The following is a 24,035-nucleotide window of genomic DNA, read 5'->3' as shown; positions in this document are numbered from 1 at the left end:
AGGAGTGGGGCAGGGAGAGCAGCACAGCCAAAGCTCTCAGTGCTGACAGGGGGCAGCTAAGCCAATTATTACTTTTTTGGACACCTTATCTGCCTGCTCTGCCCAGGACATGGTCCAGCAACAGGCAAGCTGGCATCAACCCTGCTTGCTCTGGTGCAGAACCCATCAGAGGCATTCCCTGAGTTGCCCCAGGAGGAGCTCCAAAGCCAAACCTTACCTGTGTTGCCATCTCATTGCAGGGGTTCCACACGGCTGCCTCCTTATCACAAGAGTTCCAGACCTTCCTGGTGTTTCTCATGGGCAGCTCCTCAGAGCACTGACTCTTTCTGCCTCACAAAGCAGCCTCTGACCCCAGTTTCCCTTCTCACCCAGCCACCCCACTCTTTTACAGCCTCTTCTTCTCACTGGTTACAGCTGTGGCCTGGTGAAGTCAGGCCTGCTCCTAATCTTCGATGATTGGCCCAGCTGCAACTCCTTAGGGCTGAGATTACTTTCTACACTCTCTTTATTTTCTTATATTCTATCCCCCTGCATAGCTACAGGCAGGGTTGAGGGTTTTTCCTTCCTGAACATTCAGAGAGCAGAAAGGCTGGGAGATTTTTCCTGTGGGTGGTCGCTGAACCTTGGCCATGCCCAGCTCACCCTGCCCATGGACAGAGGAGCTGGCAGCACACAGTTCCCCTCAGATCCCCTCCCACAGATGCCCATGGGGATCTCCAGAAACAGCTTTGTGCTGAGTGTGCCCAGGGCTGAGCCCTGCCTGGGGCTCACCCAGGGACCTCTTGGAACCCAGGGTGTTGTTATCTTGTTGCTATATTTCACATTTCTAACATCCCATACTGTCACAATCATATTTCTAAAGTCTCATATCTTCTCAGTGATATTTCTTGGGGGCAGTTCTTCACAGCACAGACTTCTTCTGCTTATCACTGTTTCTTATTCAGGACTCCTTCCAGGCTTTCCCTGACTGGGCAGGCCCAGCCCCTTTTATCACAGTTATCTTCATTAGCCACAGCTGCAGCCCAATTAAGGGCATCACAGCTGCAGCCCATCAAAAACAACCAGGGCTTATCAGGGCAAGGCCTATATACAGATATTCAATATACAATACAGGTATTTTACTAGGACTCTGGCTATGCCAGGGAATTCCTCTGGCTGCCCTGGAGGGCTCCAGACCCTGCCCGGGGGGCTCAGAGACCTTGGCACAGAGCACAAGACCCCTGTGCCTTGGATTTAGCCCTTGGAAAAAACAATTACCAACCTTGTATGAGGATTTCCAAGCCATGAAAGTTTAATTATAATGATTGTGAATTTATCACAGGGTGAAAAATAGATTTTTGGGGTTTTTAGAATGGGGGTTCAGGAGGCAAGATGGAGGAATCTGGGCATGTCCAGCCTTTCTCCTTCTTCTTCTTGGCCTCCACTTTCTGCTGTGATGGTGACACTTCTGGATTGGGTTAAGGTAGAAACTCACTCACTAGCAAGGAAAAATCCTTCAAAAGCATTTTTTTCTATTTTTATCCTCTGAATGTCCAATTTCTTTTGCTAAATTTCTACAGATTGGAGCTCAAATTACCATTTCTGACCAGGGCAGAGACAAATGGTGAAACATTCCTGAGTTGTTCTTCATCTTATGGAAGCATCAGCCAGCACTAAATTTGCATGATCTAACCCAAGTAGACATTTCACAGAAAAGCACTTTCTACAGTAATATTGAAAAACTATAGATTGAGGTAAAACCATCAGCTTTCTACCCTCACTGCTGCAAAGTCACACAGTGTTTGAAGAGCATCCCACTGAATTTTCTAAAGGTGTGTAAATGTGTCATCTGGAGCACAGGAGATAAAGCAGGGTTAAAACACTGAGCAAAACTGGAGTTAACAAGCACAAGGTTCATAAACCTTGCAATAGAAGCTTGCAGAAACCTTTCAAGGCTCATCCAATAAAGCCCTGTGGCACTTTATTCTTCCCCCTCCTCTCCAATCTCCATCTGTCTGAGCTAGAATCAGCAGGAAATTTTGCATGGAAGCTTGCCAGATCAAATAGCTCTATCATCTGCCATTAGTTTTAGAGAGTTCTTAAAAAATATGTCAAAAATCTCTATTATTTTTTAGCTGTGTCCTAAGTTAGGGATGGGCCAAGTCTTGTGTCTTTGTCTCACAAAAAGGTGATTCATGTGTGCTTTAATATCATATCTGCAAATATTTCCAATCTGCATTCTGCCCTCCTCACCTCATCCTGTACTGAAAGCTGAAAATGCTCCTGCTTGTTGGAAATGCCAAAAAGTTCTTTCATTTATTTAAATCTACCTCACCGCTGTCTGGATTGTCCCAAAACCTCCAGGCAGAGCTGTCTCACAAGGCTGAGTGGGCTTGAGCTTCAATCCTTGGCTGGGTCAGACTTTGATATCCCTGTGCAGTGGCTGACACCAACAGGAGTTTGTCACCACGAGCTGGGGTGGCCACTGACCTCCGGGTGCCTTGTTTTACAAATAAATGATATTCCTTTGATATCCCTTCCCACAGCATGGCACATGTCATTAGTGTGCCCATAAATGCTTTGAAAAAGAAAAAATCCCTTTAATTTGACACCTGGTAGATTTATTTCCATGAGGATGGAGATCTCCTCAAACAAGGGCTGTCTGTGGGGGTCAAGGTGCATTTTTTTTTATTGCTGAGGCTTTTAGGAGATGTGTCATGTTCCTCTAGAGTGTCTTTGCAGCTTTGATTAAATTACAAGGACTGTGCTCTGTTGCTGGAGCAGATCCCACCCAGAAGAGTTCCAAAGTGAAAGAAACTTCATGTTCCTGGGGTGAAATGTCCTATTCTATTATTTGGTACTTGGAAGGCTGCCTGGGACATTCTCATAGGATCATGGAAAGGTTTGGGCTGGAAGGGACCTTAAAGATAATCCAGTTCCAGCCCCCTGCCATGGGCAGGGACACGTTCCTGCCACCAGAGCAGCTCAGAGCTCCATCCAGCCTGGCCTTGAGCAATTCCAGGGCTGGAACATGCACAGCATCTCCAGGCAACCTATGCTGGTGCTTTTGATCAAGGCAGGGACGCACAGAATTGCTGGGATTTGCAGAGAAATGCAGGAAAATCAGATTCATTACATTTGACGTTTACCAAACGTCCCCACTCTGGACAATCAGTGCATCAACAAGGCAGCAGAAGGTGAAATGATAGAAATTAATCTGCCTCTCATTAGTGGGGTGAATAGAAGTGCTCTGGGGTCAATGGGGGGCTGAGGAGATGAGTTAAGAGCTGGTTAAAAGAGGGATTAGAGAAGGATGTTGATACTTTTTTGTCAGACAGTTGGCAATAAGCTTGGGAGGACTTTTGGATAATGGTGTCTCAAGTGAGCACTGTCAGGTACACTCCAAGTGCAAACACTGCTCAGGGAAAAGTTCTGTGTGAGGCAGGTGCCTTCATGTTTTTAGAGATTTCAGAGAGTTTTCAAATAAGAACCACACATTTTAAATAAGGACACACCTTCCACCAGAGCAGCTCAGAGCTCCATCCAGCCTGGCCTCGAGCAATTCCAGGGGTGGAACATGCACAGCATCTCCAGGCAACCTATGCTGGTGATTTTGATCAAGGCAGGGACACACAGAATTGCTGGGAATTTGCAGAGAAATGCAAGAAAATGAGAATTCATCACATTTGACGTTTACCAAACCTGACAACATCTCCTTAAATTTGTAGAGCGAACATTTTTCAGAGTAATGAATTTTATTGGGTGCTCTTTATTAATACAGCAGCGTCTTTTCTTTCTGTATTTTTAATAGTCAGGAAATGTCATTTTTGATCTACACTTTAATAATGAGTGGAATATAATTCCCAATGAGAAGTGCCAAGGAGGGCACTTATGTGAGGCTGCTCTGCCTCGAGCGCTAATGAAGGATGAGATGGTGCAGCAGGCACAGTTGTGTTATGTGCAATGATACAAATTGAATGTGTGTAATGTAATTATTTGTGGTGTAACACAACTGCTGCACAAATAGTGCTGCTGGCAGTAAATGCTGCAGTTATGATAGGAAGGCACTGTTAATGCCACCGAGCATTACAATCAATTCTCGATAGCATCATGTGAACCAAGCTAATAAATTGGGAATTATATGCCTCCTGCACATTTCTGCCTCTGTGAGCCAGGATTTGTTTGATAATAGAGTATCAAATAATCCTGCTGAAAAAAAAAAAACCAACCAAAAAAAAACAAAACAAAAAAAACCCCACACACACACAAAAAAAAAAAAAAACAACAACAACCAAAAAACAAAAAACAAACCAGTCAAAAAAGCTGGAAGTTAGCAAACCAAGAGGAATCTAAACGTAGCACTGAAATTATGGATTGGAATTGTCCGAGGCCAGGCTGGATGCGGCTCTGGGTGATCTGGTGTAGGGGAAGGTGTCCTGGATGATTTTTTAGATGCCTCCCAACCAAATCCAACCCATCCCCTGATTCTATGATGCCCAGCTTGCCAGCTGTGTGAAACCCAGGGCTCCCACCTGCATGAACAAGGGAGCCCAGACCAAAACATCCCAAAGGAGCCAAGAGGAGACACTGATGATGAGGAGGCTGCTGATGTTTTGGTGGAAAGGTTCCCTCCAACCCCCCCAACACAAGCCAGTGCAGCAGGTCTGGGAAAGGCTGTGAGCCACACATCACTGGGCTGGAAAAAGAGAAGAGGGATTATCCCCAGAAGCTGCACAAGCTCCCAGATAAAGCCCTGGTGCTCCCTGTGGAGGGAGATTTTGCAGCTCTCCTCAGACAGACTGAGAGCAGGGATGAGGGCTGGCATAAACCTCATCATCTGCTAAAGGAGAAATTGGAGAAATCACTCAAACAAGGCAGGGATTCAGCTGGGACTGAGTTCTGGTGAGACAGCTCAGGGAAATTTAGGTTACAGTGATGGAGGGGAGGAGAAGATTAAAACTTAGGGCTGAGTGAGTAATGCACAACAAATGCATCCAAATGAGCCTCTTCCATCGAGGCCCTTCCAGGACTGCCATCACCTCACAATCTTTAATATACACTTTGCTATTTCTGTTTTCCACTTGGGGAATGGAAACACAGAGAGATTAAACACCTTTCTCAAGGTGACCCCAAATATCTGCTCCAGAACAGGAGAATTTCAGGTCTCAGCACAGCCAGAGGAGACAGAATTTCAGGTCTTGGCATAGGCATTGCTCCCTCCTGCCTGTGAAGAGCAGCTACCTCTTGGGGGGGAAAACATTGGCTCCTCAGGTGTTCCCTCCAGCTGGAAGATCCCTGCTCTGGCACTCAACACCAAGAGCCTGTCAGTGCCTTCCCCAGGCTCCTCTTCTCTGCTCACACACAGAATTCTGCTAGAGGCACCAGGAATTTTCTGGGGGGCACCAGGAGGTTGACACATCTATGCTGGCACATTTGGCACTTCTTTAGTGACTTCAGCAGGAGGTGGGGAGGGCAGAGCTGCCTGCATTAATGACACTGTGGAGACTCTGCTGTGGGAGGGGAGGAAATACTGGGGGACCTGCCTGACAACGTGATTTGCAATGAATGCATTTGAATTCCATGGATCTTGTCACTGCAGAGTGGATTCTCTTCTCTTGGGACCTCTGGTGGAAAGGAGCTTCTGGGGAGTCTCTTCCTTGTGTCTTCCGAGCTTCAGTCGGCAAAAAAATTGTGAACAAGCTCCTGTGGTTATTTAATTTTAATAGAATTTGCCCAGAGCTACTGGGAATTGCTCTGCTACTCCTTCCACTGCTAGCAGAAGGTCTATTAGTACCCAAGAGTTTGCCATAGAAAAATCCTTCACTGATGGCAGACAAGGGGAAATAATTAATTTTGGACTCATGGCTGCAGTGCAGCTTGTCCCCAGTGCTCACACCATGTCCCAGCAGAAACCATCAGCTCTCCTGGCCTGCCAGCAAGGTGTGAAACAACAAATGAAGTGTCCAGGCAGCACAGACTGAAACCAGACAGGGGAATGGTCCAACAATTTCACCACAGTCTGTGACCATGTTCACAGGGGTTCTTGGATGAGGGAAGGCACGTGGATCTGACTCCATGTTTCAGAAGGCTTGATGTATTATTTTATGATATATATTACTTTAAAACTATACTAAAAGAAGAGAAGAAAAGGTTTCATCAGAAAGCTAGCTAAGCTAACAATAGAATAGCAAAGAATGATAACAAAGGTTTGTGGCTCTGGCTCTGTGTCTGAGCCAGCTGGGCTGTGATTGGCCATTAATTCCAAACATCTACACGAGACCAATCACAGATGCACCTGTTGCATTCCACAGCCGCAGATAATCAATGTTTGCATTTTGTTCCTGAGGCTTCTCAGCTTCTCAGGAGGAAAAATCCTAAGGAAAGGATTTTTCATAAAAGATGTCTGCGACAACAGTCCTCCTCCTCCTCTGTGCTGGGGCCACTCCAGTTTGTGGCTGCCAATTGGCCCAGCCCCAAGAAAGAGGATGAGCTGGCCAGAGCCAAAGAAGGTGCTTTCCAGGCAGAAGGTGTTTTTCCATGCTTTCTGCACAGCACTGGCTGCAGAAGGCAGCCTGGAGCCCAGGCCTGGTGAGCAGGCTGTTCCTGGGCCTGGTGCAGCCAAGGTCAGCTCAGTGCACCCAGAACAGTGAGCCCTGCTCTCAGGAGATGCCTGCAGGCTCTTGCTATCAACCAGGCGGGAGTGAGTGATAAAATGTGCTCTTTAGCCCCATGGCCCCAGATCTTGCAAGAGGTGAGGACAATCTTTATTTTATATTTAGTCTAAAAATAAAATTCAACAACCCACACCCCTGGACTGCTGTAACACCTTGGATGTAATAAACTGCATTTTGAAGAAATCACTGGAGTCCCACACCCCTCATTCCAGCTCTTACAGCTCCTCACTGCTGATACATTGCCTGGGGCTCCCCTAAACCCCAGGCACAGGGATCCCACAAATCCCCCTGCACAGGGATCCCACAAATCCCTGGACACAGGGATCCCACAAATCCGCACTACACACAGGATCCACAAACCCAAAATTCCGGCAACAGGGATCCCACAAATCCACTGCACAGGGATCCACAATCCCTGGACACAGGGATCCCACAAATCCCTGGACACAGGGATCCCACAAATCCCCCTGCACAGGGATCCCACAAATTCCGGGCACAGGGATCCCACAAATCCCTGGACACAGGGATCCCACAAATCCCAGGCACAGGGATCCCACAAATCCCCCTGCACAGGGATCCCACAAATCCCAGGCACAGGGATTCCACAAATCCCTGGGCACAGGGATCCCACAATTCCCCTGGACACAGGGATCCCACAAATCCCCCTGCACAGGATCCCACAAATTCCTGGACACAGGGATCCCACAAATCCCTGGACACAGGGATCCCACAAATCCCTGGACACAGGGATCCCACAAATCCGCCTGCACAGGGATCCCACAAATCCCCCTGCACAGGGATCCCACAAATCCCTGGGCACAGGGATCCCACAAATCCTCCTGCCCACCCCAGCCAAGGAACTGATGGATGTGGGCATGATTTCCATGCCTAATTAGCTCTGCCTTTATTTCCCTTGCTCACAAGGCAGGATGTTTCCCCACAAAGCTCTGTGACCTGAGCCTGTTTGATTATCTGGAAAAAGGGGAAAGATTCAGCTGAACCACCAGAATTCAATACCTATTAAAGGATTTGAAATGCTGCCTCCCCACACTCCCCAACTAAACAAATCCCACAAACAGCAGAAAATTCTGAATTCTGTGCTAGTTATTAAATTTTTTCTCTCACTGCTTTGGTTTTTGGGTTTTTTTTCCAGCTGAGGACAAATTAGGGATGCAGAGCCTGGAATTTTTCATGGTCCAACTTATTTCCTCTATGTCAAACTTTGCGAAAGGGCCAAAGTGGAGATGTGCAATCCCTTTGGCAAGAATTCTGCCCACACACCAGCATTCCCAGAGAATTATTCAGCTCAGAGAAATGAAGGTAAAAACTTTGCTGTTTGCAGCAGCTCCCTGAAAATAGGAATGTTAAAAATTGGGTCCCGAATTGCAGGAAGCTTGTGCAGCATTTTGGGGAGAACCCTGGAGCATCCGTGTGTGTGAGCACCATCTGTTGACTGCATTGCTGCTCGCAGGCTGCAGCTGCAGCCCATGGGATGGACAGTCCCAGCTTTAGGGAGCATTTTCTGGACAGGCAGCAAGGCAGATGGCAGCAGGAATCACAAAAAAATCCAGCAATTTCCATAAAATCACTAATCCTCCAGAAATGTCTGTACCTGAGCCCACCATTCTGATACCCTCTAGAGCAACCTGACAAATGCTGCAGTGAAGGATGCTCCATCACTCCCTTTTCCTAAACAAATAAAATATTTTGGCCTCAGCAGCTAAGGAAATTCATTCGGCCAAGGTTTTGGGAACATTCAGGCCACTACTCCTATCCAGTCATTTTAAGAACAAAAGGGCTAAAAAACATGCAGCAATTTACAATGTGACTTTCCAATTAAGGATTTGATGAGGGTTTATGCCTTTAGAGTGACAATATTTGTCAGGCCATTTGTTCAGTGCATTGTCTGCATGTGCAGCTACACAAGAATTGGTTTAATTAAGGTTAATTGGTGCATAATTAGAGGCACTGCCAACACAAAGGAATGGCTGCAGACCAGGGGGAGAGTGGATTTCTATCCAGCTCCAAAAGACAAATGCTCTGTAAAGGGGACATTACAGTTGGGTGGTAAAAACCTAAACTGCTTCAAATTGTAGCTCCAATTTTTGTAAAACCACATTGCCTGACTGCCTGGCAGGGCTGTCCCCAGGGCACAGAGCCCTGTCCCACTCTTATAAATGGCACATTTTTAATGGGACAAGGTGTTTGTGCTGATGAATCTTTGCAGCTGGATGCTCTCATTTCCCAGCACAGGGGAACCATGCAGGATGCACTTCTGGAAAGCAAAACTACACAAAAAGGGTAGGAGGGGAGATAATTTGAAAAGCTGTGATTTATTGCACTATGACAGCGTTCACAGGGGCTCTTGGGTGAGATAAGAGATGTAGATCTGACTCCATGTTTCAGAAGGCTTGATTTGTTATTTTATGATATACATTACACTAAAACAATACTAAAAGAATAAAATTCATGAAGGCCTTCGTTCAGGAGTAGGACAAACATCCAGGTGGACCCTTGCTCCCCTGCTTTCCACCTGGCTTTTCTCTCTTTCTTTTTATTGGTATTTAATGTGCTCTGTTGACCAAACTCCATCCCAAGCATGTTTCTTAGCAAAGGTTTTTGCTGTCAGGCTCAGGTTTACAGCTGAACAAGCAAGCCCTGGTGGACTGGGAAGTGAATTTTTTGACCCAGAGCATCCTCTTTAAATGTTGCTGTATTGGTCATCCTGTTCAGTGATTGCAGTCAATAATACACTCCCAGTGAATTTATAAACGTGACAGCACAGGAAACTGCTCAGCTGCAATTCTTTTCTTACACAGCCTTGCTGCAGCTGTAATAATATATTTAATATAATATTAATTATAATATAGTCTGAATAATATTAATAATATTCTGAATATCTTCTCTAAAATAGTTTGAACAAGCCTGATTTGGGGATCAGAAGCAACTCATTGTGCATTTATTATTTGCTTGTTAGAGTAGCCTCACTGAGGTATCAATCCAGCCAGTTATGCAAGGAGTTAGGTGCCCATTAGCTGCTTTTACTCTTTTAATGCGATGAACTTTGTTTTCTCATTAATAAGCTCATTGAAACAAAATGCACAATATATGGAAAGATTTTATGGCTTGAATAATGAAACACGTGCTAGGCCATAACTCAGGGGCCAACTAAATTCATTTGCCTATTAAAAGGAAATTGTGCTTCAAGTTTTTCAGTCACAGTATGTGGGAGAGGAAGAGAAAATGGGAGCAGCAAAAAGAAACAAGTGAAAAAGGGCATGTTTCAAGACATAGCTGAGTAGGTTGGTGCTGGCTCTTGGCTTTAGCCAAAGTGTGAAGAGTATTTTTTAAGTGCAGGGGTGAAACACTAAAAGAAAACCTAAAAAAATTCTCCAACCACCAACCAGAAAGAGCCATGACTGTAAGTATGGTACCAATAAGTACATTGGTGCCATAGTCATGTTTAAATGTAATGTGAAAAATAGTAATGTTTTCCAGAAAAGGGTGGATAGGATGGGATTAGGATGGGATGGGATTGGATTAGGATAGAATAGCATAGGATAGGATCTGGGTCAGATGTGGCAGCTGATTCCTTTTCAGCACAAAGCGAAAGTGTCCATGATGCAGCAATTTTCCCTGGATTGTGCTATATTGTGCACAGCAGGGAATTTTTTCCCCTGTGCACCTTGATTTGGTGTTTGGGGATTTTGCTGTTTGTTGCTTAGCTACTGGATGCTGCCACAGCCAAACAGCACTGCTTGGAGAGCTGACAAGAAGGAATTGCTTCTTCAGGGGAAGGAAAAGGGACAGGGATTATCTACCTGCTGGTACAAAGCAGGGGTGGGAAGGATGTGTGAAAGTCAAGGCAGGATGTTGCAGGTATTTCACTGCCTTCGATTTGTTTTTTTTAAAAAAGTAAAAAATTTGGGGCACTATGGGAAAAAATAATGAAAAAGAATGATAAACAAGAACACAAAACTGCTGCAGAATCTGAACATATTTTTCTTGAAGTGAACACTGTTGGAGCAAGAAAAGGCCCTGTCCCTGGTGGTACCATTACCATTAATGGTGCTGCACCAACTCTGTACCTGTAGGCAAAGTTGCTTCTGTGCAATTTGCACTTCTCTCCATATTAATTAAGTAATTTGGAGTTGGAGTTATTTTTATTGCTAATTCCATTGATTTTATGCACTTCTGGTTTGCTCCAATAAGCATTTAAGAAGAGAGAAATGTTGTAGAACACAAAGTAGTAACATGGAGAATTAAACAAACAGCTTTGAGTGATAGAAGAGGTCTTAGCTACAGCTTTGAAGGGAATTGCATTGTTTTGCTGGATGAAATCTCCCTTTTGTGCAGGTGAAAGGAGGTCTGTTTTACTTCAGGATGGTATCAAAAGGATTGTCATCTGCCAGGAATGCTGACCCCTGGAATCACACTTGAGTTATCCAAGATGTGGCACCAGGAGAGGCTGCAGGAAGCAATGCCAGGGCAGGGCTCAGTGATGTGCTTGCTCCTGTGGCTGGGAAGTGAGGATGTGTTTGAAAACCTCTGCAAAAATATGAGCTTCATCCCCTCTCTGCTTCTTGCCTCTCCTGCAGACCAGGCTGCCCCTCACAGCACAGACAGAGTGGGAAACTAAAGAGATTGAACTTCTTCAGGCTCTCAGTGCTTCTCAAAACCAAAGCCAGAAAAGCTGTTCCAATGACTGCTTTGCAAATGCTCTGTACGAGATGCACACACGCATTCTGATACCTCCCAAACAGCAGCTTTGTTTAATCCAACTGCTATATGGATTAATAGATGGTATATGGATTAATAGATGGGCATGCAAAAATTCATTTGCAAAAAGCTTCTGGTGTACAAAGCCCACCATTTTCAAACAGCACCTAAACATTGTTTTTTCCTGTATTTATTTACTTGTCTGTGTATTGTCTGAGCTGCCTAACGAGAAACATCCAATGTGCTTTTTTAGTGGTGTGTACACATCTGCCCAAATAGAAAAGCACTATCACAGCCCCCCAGCTCCTTCTGCACACGCAGTTTTGCTTCTCTGAGTTGGTTCAGAAGAGGCTGAGCTTCTGCATCATGCAGAAAACATTGGCCACCCACCTTTGGATCTAGAGCTGCAGCCATATACATCTCCAGGTGTGTGGATTCCACACTTTCATGGGTTTCCCTCCATCAGTCCCCTCCACCCTGAGATTAAAGCCATGCTTCTGACATGACAGAAGCTCTCCTCTGCCTTTTGTAGGCACATGTTCACCCTTCATTTAACTCTGCAAAGTCTCATTGCCCAAGGGAGGAGGAGACCAATCTTCCTGCACCTGGGTGGGACAGGCCAATTTCAAGGTCTGTGTTTACAGACACAGGTGGGGTCATTTTGTTTCTGGTGCATGGATGATGCAGGAAAAACCTTTTCATTGATCTCAGGGGAATTTACTGGTGGGCAAAGCTTCTGCCTGTGTGATCAGGAGGTGCTTTGCACACACAGAATCCAACTGATGCCATGGAACTGCTTCTCACTGCCTTTGCTGTGGCTGGGACAGTCCTCCAGTGACGGTGAGGGGCAGATTGTCACAGACATCTTTTCATGAAAATCCTTTCCTTAGGATTTTTCCTCCTGAGAAGCTGACAGGCCTCAGGAACAAAATGTAAACATTGATTATCTGCTGCTGTGGAATGCAACAGGTGCATCTGTGATTGGCCCATGTTGGATGTTTCTGGTTAATGGTCAATCACAGCCCAGCTGGCTCGGACAGAGAGCCCGAGCCACAAACCTTTGTTATCATTCTTTGCTATTCTTAGCTGGCTTTCTGATGAAATCCTTTTAGTATTTCTGATGAAATTCTTTTAGTATAGTTTTAATGTAATATATATGGTAAAATAATAAATCAAGCCTTCTGAAACATGGAGTCAGATCCTCATCTCTTCCTTCATCCTGGGACCCCTGTGAACACCGTCACAGCAGATGATGCACTGGAATACTGTGTCCCATTGGCTGGCTGGTAACTGCAGGGGAGAGTCAGTGACAGGTTTCATTAATGCCTAATTAAGACAGATAAAAGATTCCTTCCCTTGGCTAATTTTCTCTCCTGAGCTTGGTCACACTCTCAGAGTGAGCAGGACTCAGAAACGCAGAGGTGCTGTGCAGAGCATCACCACAGGATTGGAGCCCTCCATGCTTTCACCATTTGGGTTTTGATTTCTGGCAGTCATTACTCAGCTCTGAGAAATCTGTATAAGAAAAAGGTCCTTTTGCTGAAGCTGATAAGAAATTAGACTCTCTCCATTTCAAACACATCAGACATGGATGAATAGGGCGGACAGTGGAATAAAAAGGTATTTGCCTTAACCAAACTTTCTTTATGGGGAGAAACATAATTCACAAAGAATATGTACCAGATTGCTCTAAGTAACCATAAAACTGCATGGCTGGCAACCACTTATCTGCACAGCTTATCCTCACACTGTTTTTATTGCTCTGGCTGGGTAGGCAAGAAATACCACAAGACAAAATGTTCCCTGGTTGAAACTGAGGGTCCTAACCCATATGTCAGCAGCAATCATACAGATGTAGAGCTGGCTGCCATTTGCTAAATGCTGATGCTTTTGCAGGGTTGCTGGTTTGGTTACTTCGAAATTTAAAAATTAAAAAAAAACTTTAAAAAATTATATATATTTATATAACATACAGAAATTTTAATATAAATAGATATTTATATAAATTTATATTAAAATATATATTTATATATATTTTAAATATATAAAAAATTCAAATATAAAAACTAAAATATCGAAATATTAAAATAAAAGTATAAAAACAAATAAAAATAAAAACATAAAATAAAATATATTTTACATATATAAATATATATTGTATATATTTTATATGTATTTTTATATATATAACATGACTTTTTGAAATATAATTATGCATATATATTTATAAACTGTGTTGAAAAGTTTAAAAAATAAAATATTTCTTTTAAAAGCTTTTTGAATGCTTCAGAAACCAGTGTTTAAGTGCTTGGGGGTTTCTCCCCCCTACACTTGGTGTTTCTCTGCACTTATGCCTACCTGGAAAAGTTGGTTGAGACAGGTGGGGTTTTTTTTTTCCTGAAAAAAACAATAAAAGAATAAAGGAGTTAAAATTATATTCTTCCAGTGGTCTACAAGTGCATATTTTTCATTATATGGAAAATCAATGAGTATAAAGTTATTTTTAATCTCTTCCAGAATAAATCCATTTCTAGACGCTTGGCTGGCAAAAGCTGAGAAGTCAATTTGCAGCTAAAATCTTTCACTCACTCACTTTCATTCCACTTTGGGGACTGCAGGAGAAATTCAAATTGCCTGATGTGTGAGTCTCTTTTTGGAGTTGCTTGTCATTACCCACTACAGAGTACAGGAGGCCCATGACTGAGGCTGCCTTTTCCCCTTCCTGACTGTATTATGTTGTCATTCAGCCTCACAGCAGGGACACAAAACTCTCCTCTTTTGAATTACTGGCATGTCAGTAACTCACTCACCACATGCTGCTTCCTGAAGGAAAAATACCCTCCAAACGCCATCAAATGCACATTTGCTTTGATTTGGACAACGTTTCCAAACCCTTATTTCAGTGACAGATGAAGTCATTTGTTCAATGACCTCTGACATGAGCATTAATACCTCAGCCCTTGCTTTCTAAATGCTTGTTCACTCACTTTGCCACCAATGCTGGTGACTGTATCCAAATATCCGTATATCCAAATATCTGAATATCTCAATATCCAAATATCCAGATACCTGGATATCCAAATATCCAAATGTCCAGATGTCCAGATATCTGAATAACCAAATATCCAAATATCCAGATATCCAAATGCATGAGTGGGCATCTGAGCCATGTAGCGCTGCTTCTTCTGACTTCCCTGCCTTGAAATTGTTCCTTTAAAAAACATCTTTCCAGGCTTATCCATTTCAGAAAATCCTGGTCAGGTTTGATCTGACTGGGAAGCAGCTGGAGGGAGGAAGGGAAGTCACACAAAACAAAGTGTGGTCAGAGTGCATTTTGCCCATCATGGGATTGGAACCATGTCTGTAAATCACAGGCACTTTTAATAAGCTCTTGAAAAGTTAATCCTTCTGAAGGGAGCTGCTTCTCCCACAGCAAAACAGCAATGTTTTGTCATCTTTTCTCTCTGCCAAGGTAGAAAGGAGAAGGACAGTGCTCCCCACTTTCCACATGTGCCAAGGAAGCTGTGCATCTCTTCCCATCAACAGCCATGCTGAGATCCACTGGCTGGAAAAACTGCTCCACTCCTTCTCTTGTTTCCCTCCAGAGAGCCATTGTTGGAAATATTTCGCTTTTGATGTATCTGCATGGATTAGAGGCAGAGAAGCTGCTGCCCACAGGGGTGTACACACAGAGCTTCCCTGTTAAGCACTCATCCTGTGTCCGTTCCAGAGCCACAAAGCTTTGCAGTCCAGGGCTGAGCTCTGGGTGAGCAGTTCAAACAAATCCCAAATCTCCAGGCTGAACTCAGTCAAACTGCTCAGTTCACCTTCCATCAAAAGCATGCATAATGATGGAGATAAAGCCCCCCAGGCAAGGTCTGGAGTCCTCCAGGGCAGCCAGAAGAATTTCCTGGGTTCCAACAGTACCCCAAATCCAGTTCTGTGCTAGATTTTGAGGGTTTTTTTGCAATAAACATGATATTAGATTTTCTCATCTCAAGGCTAGAAATCCCACAGAACAGCCAAACCAGGAAACCCCCAATCTTGCCTTTCATTTACTGGCCAAAGTATTGTCTGGATAAGATCTGAACTTCCAAAAACAAAAGGCAAAACCTTGCACAGCAAAAGCTTGGCAGCCTCTGCTTGCAGCCAGGTGTCACAAACATCTTTTCATAAAAAATCCTTTCCTTAGGATTTTTCCTCCTGAGAAGCTGAAAGGCCTCAGGAACAAAATGTAAACATTGATTATCTGCTGCTGTGGAATGCAACAGGTGCATCTGTGATTGGCCCATGTTGGATGTTCGTAATTAACAACCAGTCACAGTCAGCTGGCTCGGACAGAGAGTCTGAGACACAAACCTTTGTTATTCTATTCTATTCTTAGCGAGCCTTCTGATGAAACCTTTTCTTCTATTCTTTTAGCACAGTTTCAATGCAATATATATCATAAAATAATAAATCAAGTCTTCTGAAACATAGAGTCAACATTCTTGTCTCTTCCCTCATCCAAAACCCCTGTGAACAGGGTCACAGCCAAGTACTGACCTCAGCCAGCTCACCAAGCCAGGTGCCCAGCCAGCTGTGACTGGAACTGCTGCAGAGCTTTTCCCACCAGGATTTCTAATTAAAATGGAAAGAACAAGAGGACTAGTTCAGCAAAAGCAGAAAATCTCGGACAAACACTTATTACAGACAAGAGATGATAAAAGCACTTGTTTGTGCCCCTTGCTCCCTGGACTTCTGAACTTGCCATGCTGCTGGAGAGCTGCCCCAGTCTGTGGGGCTGATGTTGGCATGGAAGCTAGCCTGTGAAATCTCTGTGCCTCAGTTTCCCTACCTGTGGAGAAGAGGCAATGTTTCTCCTGTAAGGGCTGTGAAGAACAAACAGGAAAAAAGAAAACATGCCCAGCTCCAGTAACATCACTCAAGCAGAATTCCTGCTGTGCCGGTTCAGCAATCTTGCCCTGGCTGGGCTCACCCTCAAATGATGGGAGCTTAAGGAAGGCAGGCAGCTGCTGTTCCTGAGGCTGTGTTCGCTCCTCAGAATCAAGCATAAATGTGAGAGCTGCCCTGTCGCAGACATCTTTTTATGAAAAATCCTTCCCTTAGGACTTTCCCTCCTGAGAAGCTGAGAGGCCTCAGGAACAAAACGTAGACATTGATTATCTGCTGCTGTGGAATGCAACAGGCGCATCTGTGATTGGTCTCGTGGTTGTTTGCAGTTAATGGGCAATCACAGCCCAACTGGCTTAGACACAGGGCCTAAGCTGCAGAGAAGGGCATATGTGGCCCGAAGTTTAGAGTCCGACTAGCTGAGGGCGAAAGGCCGACGCCCCTCTGCAATTCCTGGCCAGCACCCTTCGGCGTCTGATGGCCTCGGGCTGTGCTGGCTGCGAACTGGCTTACACCGCTGGTATTGGAGAGGAACGGAGCTGACCATTTCCCGGGAGTTAAACATCGGTTTATTGAAGGTGTTGCGGGATCCAAATGCGGGGAAACCAACCGGGAAAAAGTTTTTTCATAGGGGGTGAAACAGGATTATAAAGGAGGGGGGTGGGTACAGGCGGAACCAATCGGGAAAGGTGAGGGGATGAACTTCACAGAACTGACACTCCATGGAGACCAATAATCAAAAGGTAAAGGAGGTGTCCTGGGACCCCAGCCAACCACCATCTCCAGAGAGGAGAAGGTTCTTGAAACCTGGGAGGAGAAAGGGGGTGATTGACTGGACCTAGGGAGGAAACAACTTTCACTTATAAGGGAAACCAGGGGAGGAGCAATTACACATCGGCAACTATGAATAGCGGTTACTATAGCAACTTAGCTGACAGGCTAGCAGTGGCGGGAAAAACTAGGGGAACGAAACCATTTTACACATAATAGGGGAGAACAATACATAAATTGGGGGAATAACACAAGAAACTTAACAACACACTACAACACTAAGCCACAAACCTTTGTTGTCATTCTTTCTGATTCTGTTCTTAGCTTTGCTAGCCTTACAATGAAACCTTTTCTTCTATTCTTTTAGTATAGTTTTATTGTAATATATACATCATAAAATAATAAATCAAGCCTTCTGAAATATGGAGTCAGATCCTCATCTCTTCCCTCATCTGAAAACCCCTGTGATCACTGTCACACTCCAGTATTTATGCAGTTAATCACTGCCACTTACCATGCCAAAACACTAATTGAACTTTAAGAGCCCCTCTGAAAAGCTTGAGGTGCTGCCTGGCTTGCAGGGACAGCAGAGCATCACTCAGGTCAGCGTTCCCATTCCTCTTTTAATGTGTGGAAGAGAATGACAATGCCCTCTCTAAAGGGACCAGATGCATTAGTGCACTCAGTGTGTGAGGAGCAAGAGCGGCTGAAATTGAAGGTGTGTCAGTTTTTTCATCACAAACTCTATTGCTGGAGCTCTGTTCCTCAGCTGAAAATGGCTGTAGGCTGGAACTTGGCAACGTGATCTCTGACAAAAAGCGTGGTCTTATTTTCTGAGCCTTCTTTTTTTAATGCTCCTTTCTGCATTATGCATAAACAGTGGACTGCTGCTAGAAGTGCTTTTGCCACCCTTGTGGAATGCAGAAGAGCTGACAGCCTGTGTTTAAAGGTGAATTTAGTAATGCCTGACCCCTTGATCATTCTAACACAGCTTTAGGAGTGTGAAAACAGAGCCATGGGCTGAACCTACTGTGCCAAAGGAAAAGAGGAATGATATCCACCTCAGTGTGCTCTAGACACACAGTGGCTGCATGTGACATGTTTGTCTCTCTGATTTTTCTGTCTCTGTCAAACTGACAAGCTGTTCTGTGGAAATAAACACACCCAGCACAGCTGTCTGTCTGTCTAGGGTGCTGAACTTCCCAGCAGGATTCTCAGCTATGCTGGTGTGATGGTGTTCACAGGGGTTCTTGGATGAGGATCTGACTCCATGTTTCAGAAGGCTTGATTTATTATGATATATATTACATTTAAACTATACTAAAAGAAGAGAAGAAAAGGTTTCATCAGAAGGCTAGCTAAGAATAGAATAGCAAAGAATGATAAAGGTTTGTGGCTCGGTTCTCTGTCCGAGCCAGCTGGGCTGTGATTGGCCATTAATCGCAAACATCCAACATGGGCCAATCACAGATGCACCTGTTGCATTCCACAGCAGCAGATAATCAATGTTTACATTTTTGTCCCTGAGGCCTCTCAGCTTCTCAGGAGGAAAAATCCTAAGGAAAGGATTTTTCATAAAAGATGTCTGCTACATGCTTGTACTTGCAAAAATTTGGGTTGTGAAATTGTGGGTGGAAGGCAAAAAAAGGAGGTGAAGAAAAAGAGCTAATGGCAGAAAGCACCAAAGCAAATAATGCTATGGACTTCGTTGTTATTCTTGCCCTAGATTAGAGCTGTCTTCTAATGGAAAATCTCTCCCTCAAAACTGGATTCAGGCCTGGCCCTGAATACCTCCTTGCTTTTCTGCATCCTATGTCTTTTTCCTCTCCCTTTTACTGTCACAGGGGATTCTTTGATGCTCTTTCTCCTGCAGAGTCTGTTTTCCAAGTGCTGTGCCCAGAGAAGCAGGGTTCCCAGGATCCAGGGTAGGTTCTGTGCTTGGTGATAGCTTAGCACAAGAATAAATCAGTTGTCCTGACTAATACATCACACATAAAGCTCTGACAGAAAGTTCAGGTATCAGACTTCAAGCCTGGCAGCAAATGGTTGGGATTTGGTAAAAGGACATTTTCCTCCAGGATTACCTCAGTGTGTCCAGACTGGTGAGAAATCTGCAGTCCATTTAAGAAATTTGTCATGCTCAAAACTGAAAAGCAAACATCACAAAAGATACAAATTTTAGCAGATCTTTGCTTTTCCCAGCGAGTTTCTTTGATGTTGTTCCAGGAGGTGTGGTGGACCATTCTGCCCAAATGTACTTTTGCCAGCACAAGGACACTTTTAAATGTCCTTTTGAATTTAAATCACCTCCATGAGCCCTGGATGAGGTCTGGAGGCTGTTCCGTGGCAGGAGATTCAGATTTTTTCTCATGGAAGTTCATTCTGATGTTAAGCCTGAATTGAATCTGGGGTTTCTTGAGACCATTGATTGTCACAGACATCTGTTCTGAAAAATCCTTTCCTTAGGATTTTTCCTCCTGAGAAGCTGACAGGCCTCAGAAACAAAATGTAAACATTGATTATCTGCTGCTGTGGAATGCAACAGGTGCATCTGGGATTGGGCCATGTTGGATGTTTGTAATTAATGGCCAATCACAGCCCAGCTGGCTTGGACACAGAGCCGAGCCACAAACCTTTGTTATCATTCTTTGCTATTCTGTTCTTAGCTTCAGTAGCCTTGTGATGAAATCCTTTCTTCTATTCTTTTAGTATAGTTTTAATGTAATATATATCATAAAATAATGAGTCAAGCCTTCTGAAACATGGAGTCAAATCCTCATCTCTTCCCTCATCCTCAGACCCCTGTGAACACCTACTACAATTGATGTCACCAAAAGTTGCCAAAACAAGAGAAAAACTGGAGGGACCCAGGAGGTGCCCACAAGGACAGCTACAGTGTGGACTTGGGGGCATGAGGAGTGGCATTCCATTCAGGAATGGATCATTCATATCCAATCCCTGGTTCCTGAATGTAGCCAATTCAGATTGCAATGAAAATTATTTTCCTGAGGCAGAAAGAACTCACCCCAATACCAGCTTAATCCAACTCCCAACTGGAAATATTAGAGGCTTTGCTATTTTGCATTTTCTGCTTCAATATGATAAAGCTATACCAAAGAGAAATGGAACTTTTCAGTCTGAAATTGCATTCATTGGAAAACATTGATTTACTTCAGTTGAAGCCCTGCACAAGCCCACATCAAATCCCTTGGTTAGAAAACTGCACACAATAATTGAAAGGCAGAGTCCCTGCATTCTCAAAACGAAACATGTTGACCTGCTGCTCTGAAACCAATTCCTCTTGAGGTTCACCTTGCTTTCATTTCAGAAGATAAAAAGACCTTTGCCATCTCATTCCCAAATTCCTTAACAACTTTGAGTTTCAACCAAAGCAAAATCTGTGCACTTGTAGACTGGCTGCTCTTCTCACCTGTCAGATTCTCCATTTCACTCCACATTTTATGACACTTTCAGTCTTAATGGTGTCCTGCAGTGATGAGTGCCCCATGAAATGAATCATCACGTGTTAAGAAAGGATTTTCCTCCCTCCCTCCTTCCCAGCTAAGAGCCTGCCTTGAACCTCAAAGCTGCAGCATATTTAAATAAATTGCAAGCTTGCAATTGCACACACTCATCTCAAGGTTCATAGCAAGCATGTAGGAGCTCAGGCTTATTTGGTTCGATGGGTCTGTGGTTTAGACAGCTGAAAAAAACTTCTGATTACTCTCTATTCCAATAAACTGGAAGGCAAACCTCAGGTCAAACTCAGAGGCTCAGTATGAAGCAGGAGCACATCCAGCTGACCCACAAGAAATCCCTTCTTGGGCCTCTGCACTGTGCTGAAATGGGTAAATATTTGCTAGTTAGTGAACAGCAGCTCAGAATGAGTTATTTTCTAATGTTACCTGCTCTACTTGGGTCATTTTCTGCTCGTTTGCTTGTGCTGTGCCAATGCCTCTGCTCCACCCAGGTCGGGTTCTGACCTGGGGAGCAGCAGGCATCCTGCACATCCCTGTGTGCAGAGCTGGATGGGGAAGGCAGCAATTTGCTATGGATACCTGCTGCATGGCAGGGATGTTTTCTGCAGCGTGACAGCTGAGTAATCTCTCCCTGCAGGTGCTGCAGATTAAAAAACCTGAAAATCCCATGTCCCTGAAGGCTGCCAGGCAAGCAAACACAAGGAGACAACGATCAGCTGGGACTCCTGAGATAAGCTAAATAATTACCTGGTGGTTATTAGCAGCTTATTAACACAAATCTAATGTTATCATCACAGGTGGAATCCTGTGTGAAAGTGTTTGATGAGCAGTTACAAAGTTTTCACTCCCTGCTACACAGCCTGCAACACCCTTGAGAGAGCAGAGCAGCAAAATCACAAAATTCTTGGCAGGTGGAAGGGTAAAAGATTACTGTGGGTGGCATATAAAAAGAAGGGAAATGGTCCCATAAATGCACAGACATTGGGTTTCAGAAGTCCAGAGTTAATCTTCTCTAGGAAGCCAGAGATAACAATATTTATAGGATTTTCTTCTTCATTGAAGGAAATGTATGTATATATACACACCTATACATGTGTGTAGGCTTTTTTTTTTCCTTTTGAAGCTGCAAGAATGATTTTCCATCTTCAGTTATTTAGGAGGAAATGGTCCCTGTGACTCGGGACAGAAGGGCTTTTTGATCAGGACAGTTTTTGGGTTTAACCTGGAAGCAGCAACAGCAGACAGAGCTGAGGCTGACCCAGGCCAGCTGCTTCCTCACTTCCCTGTGTCACAATGACTTCCAGGCACAGGGATGCAAAGCAGCTTTTGCCTGTTGAGTGCAAATAGGTAAAATATTTAAGCTTTGAAATATCTATTTGAACTATCCCAAGGACATTTTTAAAGAAAAGACAGAAGACTGCTGATAAATCCATATTGGATACAGAAGAAAGCAGCAAGGATGTGAGGCCAGAAGCGTTGCCAGGCAGTGTCACATCCCTGCCACCTTGTGACAAGGCACTACAACTGCAAAGCCCACAGCCTGCAAGCCCTGGGGCTGTCACATACAGGGTTCTGGTTCTCTTCCCGGGTCCCCAGAGGGAAACACAAGGACAGGTGTCCACCCCAAGGGTGCACACAGAGCCCCAGGCAGGGATGGAGTCGCTGGCTGCTCTCTGGGAATGAGATTCTCCCTGCAGGTGGCACTGGCTTGTCCTCTCTCTGTGGGACAGGGACCTCCAAAGTGTGTGACCAGCCTCATGTTGTCAACATCCAGGTGCTGTGTTAGAGCCAGAGGTGCCAAGGGTCTTTAGAATCACAGGATCCTTTAGGTTGGAAACACCTTTTAAGGCCACTATGCCCAAGTGATGAGGAGGACTCTACCTTATCAGAAGGCTAATTAATCACTTCATTGCAAAGTGATTATATTATATTATTCTATACTATATTACACTATATTACTTTACATCTAAACTGAATCTGCCAAGCACTCAACCCTGCTCACACTGCACAGAACTCATGACTGTCACCCAACAACCCTGACACACACACACAAACTCTTGGCCCTGACAGGCCAAGGAAACAAACCCCCAGCACTTTGGGTAAACAATCTCCATATTGCATTCTACTTTGGCACAAATACAAGCACAGCAAATAAGAATTGTTTTCCCTTTCTCCAATGTTCAGAGAATGCAAAACCCAGAAATATTCTTGGGAAGAATTGTGCCTTGCTTTTCTCTGTGAGGAGAAATGTGGCAACAGCTTAGAGAGAGCACAATCACAGGTCCTGCTATTCTGAGCTCTGCTGGGGAGGATTCACATCCCATTGACTCCTCCTTTGAGCAGGACACGGTAAAGCCCTGCCAGCCACAGGACACTTCCTCACTTCCTAAACCCTTCCTGCCTTTGTGAGCACCAGCTCGGGGTGCTGTAATCCCACAAGCTAGGGCTGATCAGCCCTCAGCAAAAGGATTTAATGCCATGGCAATTACACCTCACAGATTAGATTGCATGGAGCTAAGAATGCCTTAAAAATTATCAAGGGGTTTGCTTGCAGCAAGCAGCAGCCTGTGTGCAAGTGAGAAGGGATTTCTCCTGTCCCACGCTATTATGTGCTCTAATGTTTTACACAATGATGAGCCACAGAATCTTTAAGAGATGGAAAGGATTTTGAAGACTCCTGCTAGGAGGAAAAGATATCTGAGGGAAAGGGAAATTGTATCCAATTCCTCTGAAAATCCCGTAGGAGCGGGCTGCAGAAATGTTTCAGTGTGCATAACGGTTTGAGAAAGAAATAAGTGCAAACAGCGTAGAAAGAAATAATTTCTAGATTTGAGGTGTTGGGATGAACAGGATCCTTAGGACTTTTCCTTGTACCAAAGTTTGTGTGGATTCTGCGTGGACCTTTGTGGAATGGGGACTGCTCAGCTCAGGTGACAGATCCGGGGGCACAACAAAGCAAAGTTGATAAGGATAACAACTGGCCGAGGGGAAGGTGTCCCTGCCCAGGACAGGGGGTGGAACTGTGTTGCAGACATCTTTCATGAAAAATCCTTTCCTTAGGATTTTTCCTCCTGAGAAGCTGACAGGCCTCAGAAACAAAATGTAAACATTGATTATCTGCTGCTGTGAAATGCAACAGGTGCATCTGTGATTGGTCTCATGTGGTTGTTTCTAATTAATGGTCAATCACAGCCCAGATGGCTCGGACAGAGAGCTGAGCCACAAACCTTTGTTATCATTCCTTCCTATTCTATTCTTAGCTGGCCTTCTGATGAAACCTTTTCTTCTATTCTTTTAGTATAGTTTTAATGTAATATATATCATAAATTAATAAATCAAGCCTTCTGAAACATGGAGTCAGATCCTCATCTCTTCCCCCATCCTAAAACCCCTGAAAACACCGTCACAGAACTAGGTCATTTTCAAGGTCCCTTCCAACACAAATTCTACGGTCTGATGCAAGAGGAGAGTTGTGAGGAAGAGGAAGGATTAATTCCTTTGGAAGGATGATTTTTTTTCC

General features: G+C 44.3%; 1 long non-coding RNA gene across 1 annotated transcript; it reads right to left on the bottom strand.

The window, feature by feature from the left end:
* Positions 1-12,232: 12,232 nt before the first annotated feature.
* LOC135445034 (uncharacterized) lies at positions 12,233-15,986 on the bottom strand. Its single transcript, XR_010439437.1, has 3 exons — positions 15,918-15,986; positions 13,731-13,769; positions 12,233-12,887 (listed from the first exon to the last, which is right to left on the bottom strand). It is a non-coding gene; the product is annotated as an uncharacterized LOC135445034 (long non-coding RNA).
* Between the last annotated feature and the right edge of the window lie 8,049 nt (positions 15,987-24,035).

This window comes from Zonotrichia leucophrys, chromosome 3, assembly GCF_028769735.1.
Source record: "Zonotrichia leucophrys gambelii isolate GWCS_2022_RI chromosome 3, RI_Zleu_2.0, whole genome shotgun sequence".
Lineage (NCBI taxonomy): Eukaryota > Metazoa > Chordata > Aves > Passeriformes > Passerellidae > Zonotrichia > Zonotrichia leucophrys.
The sequence above is the reverse complement of the archived record's forward strand: the minus strand, read 5'-3'. Positions and strand labels throughout refer to the sequence as shown.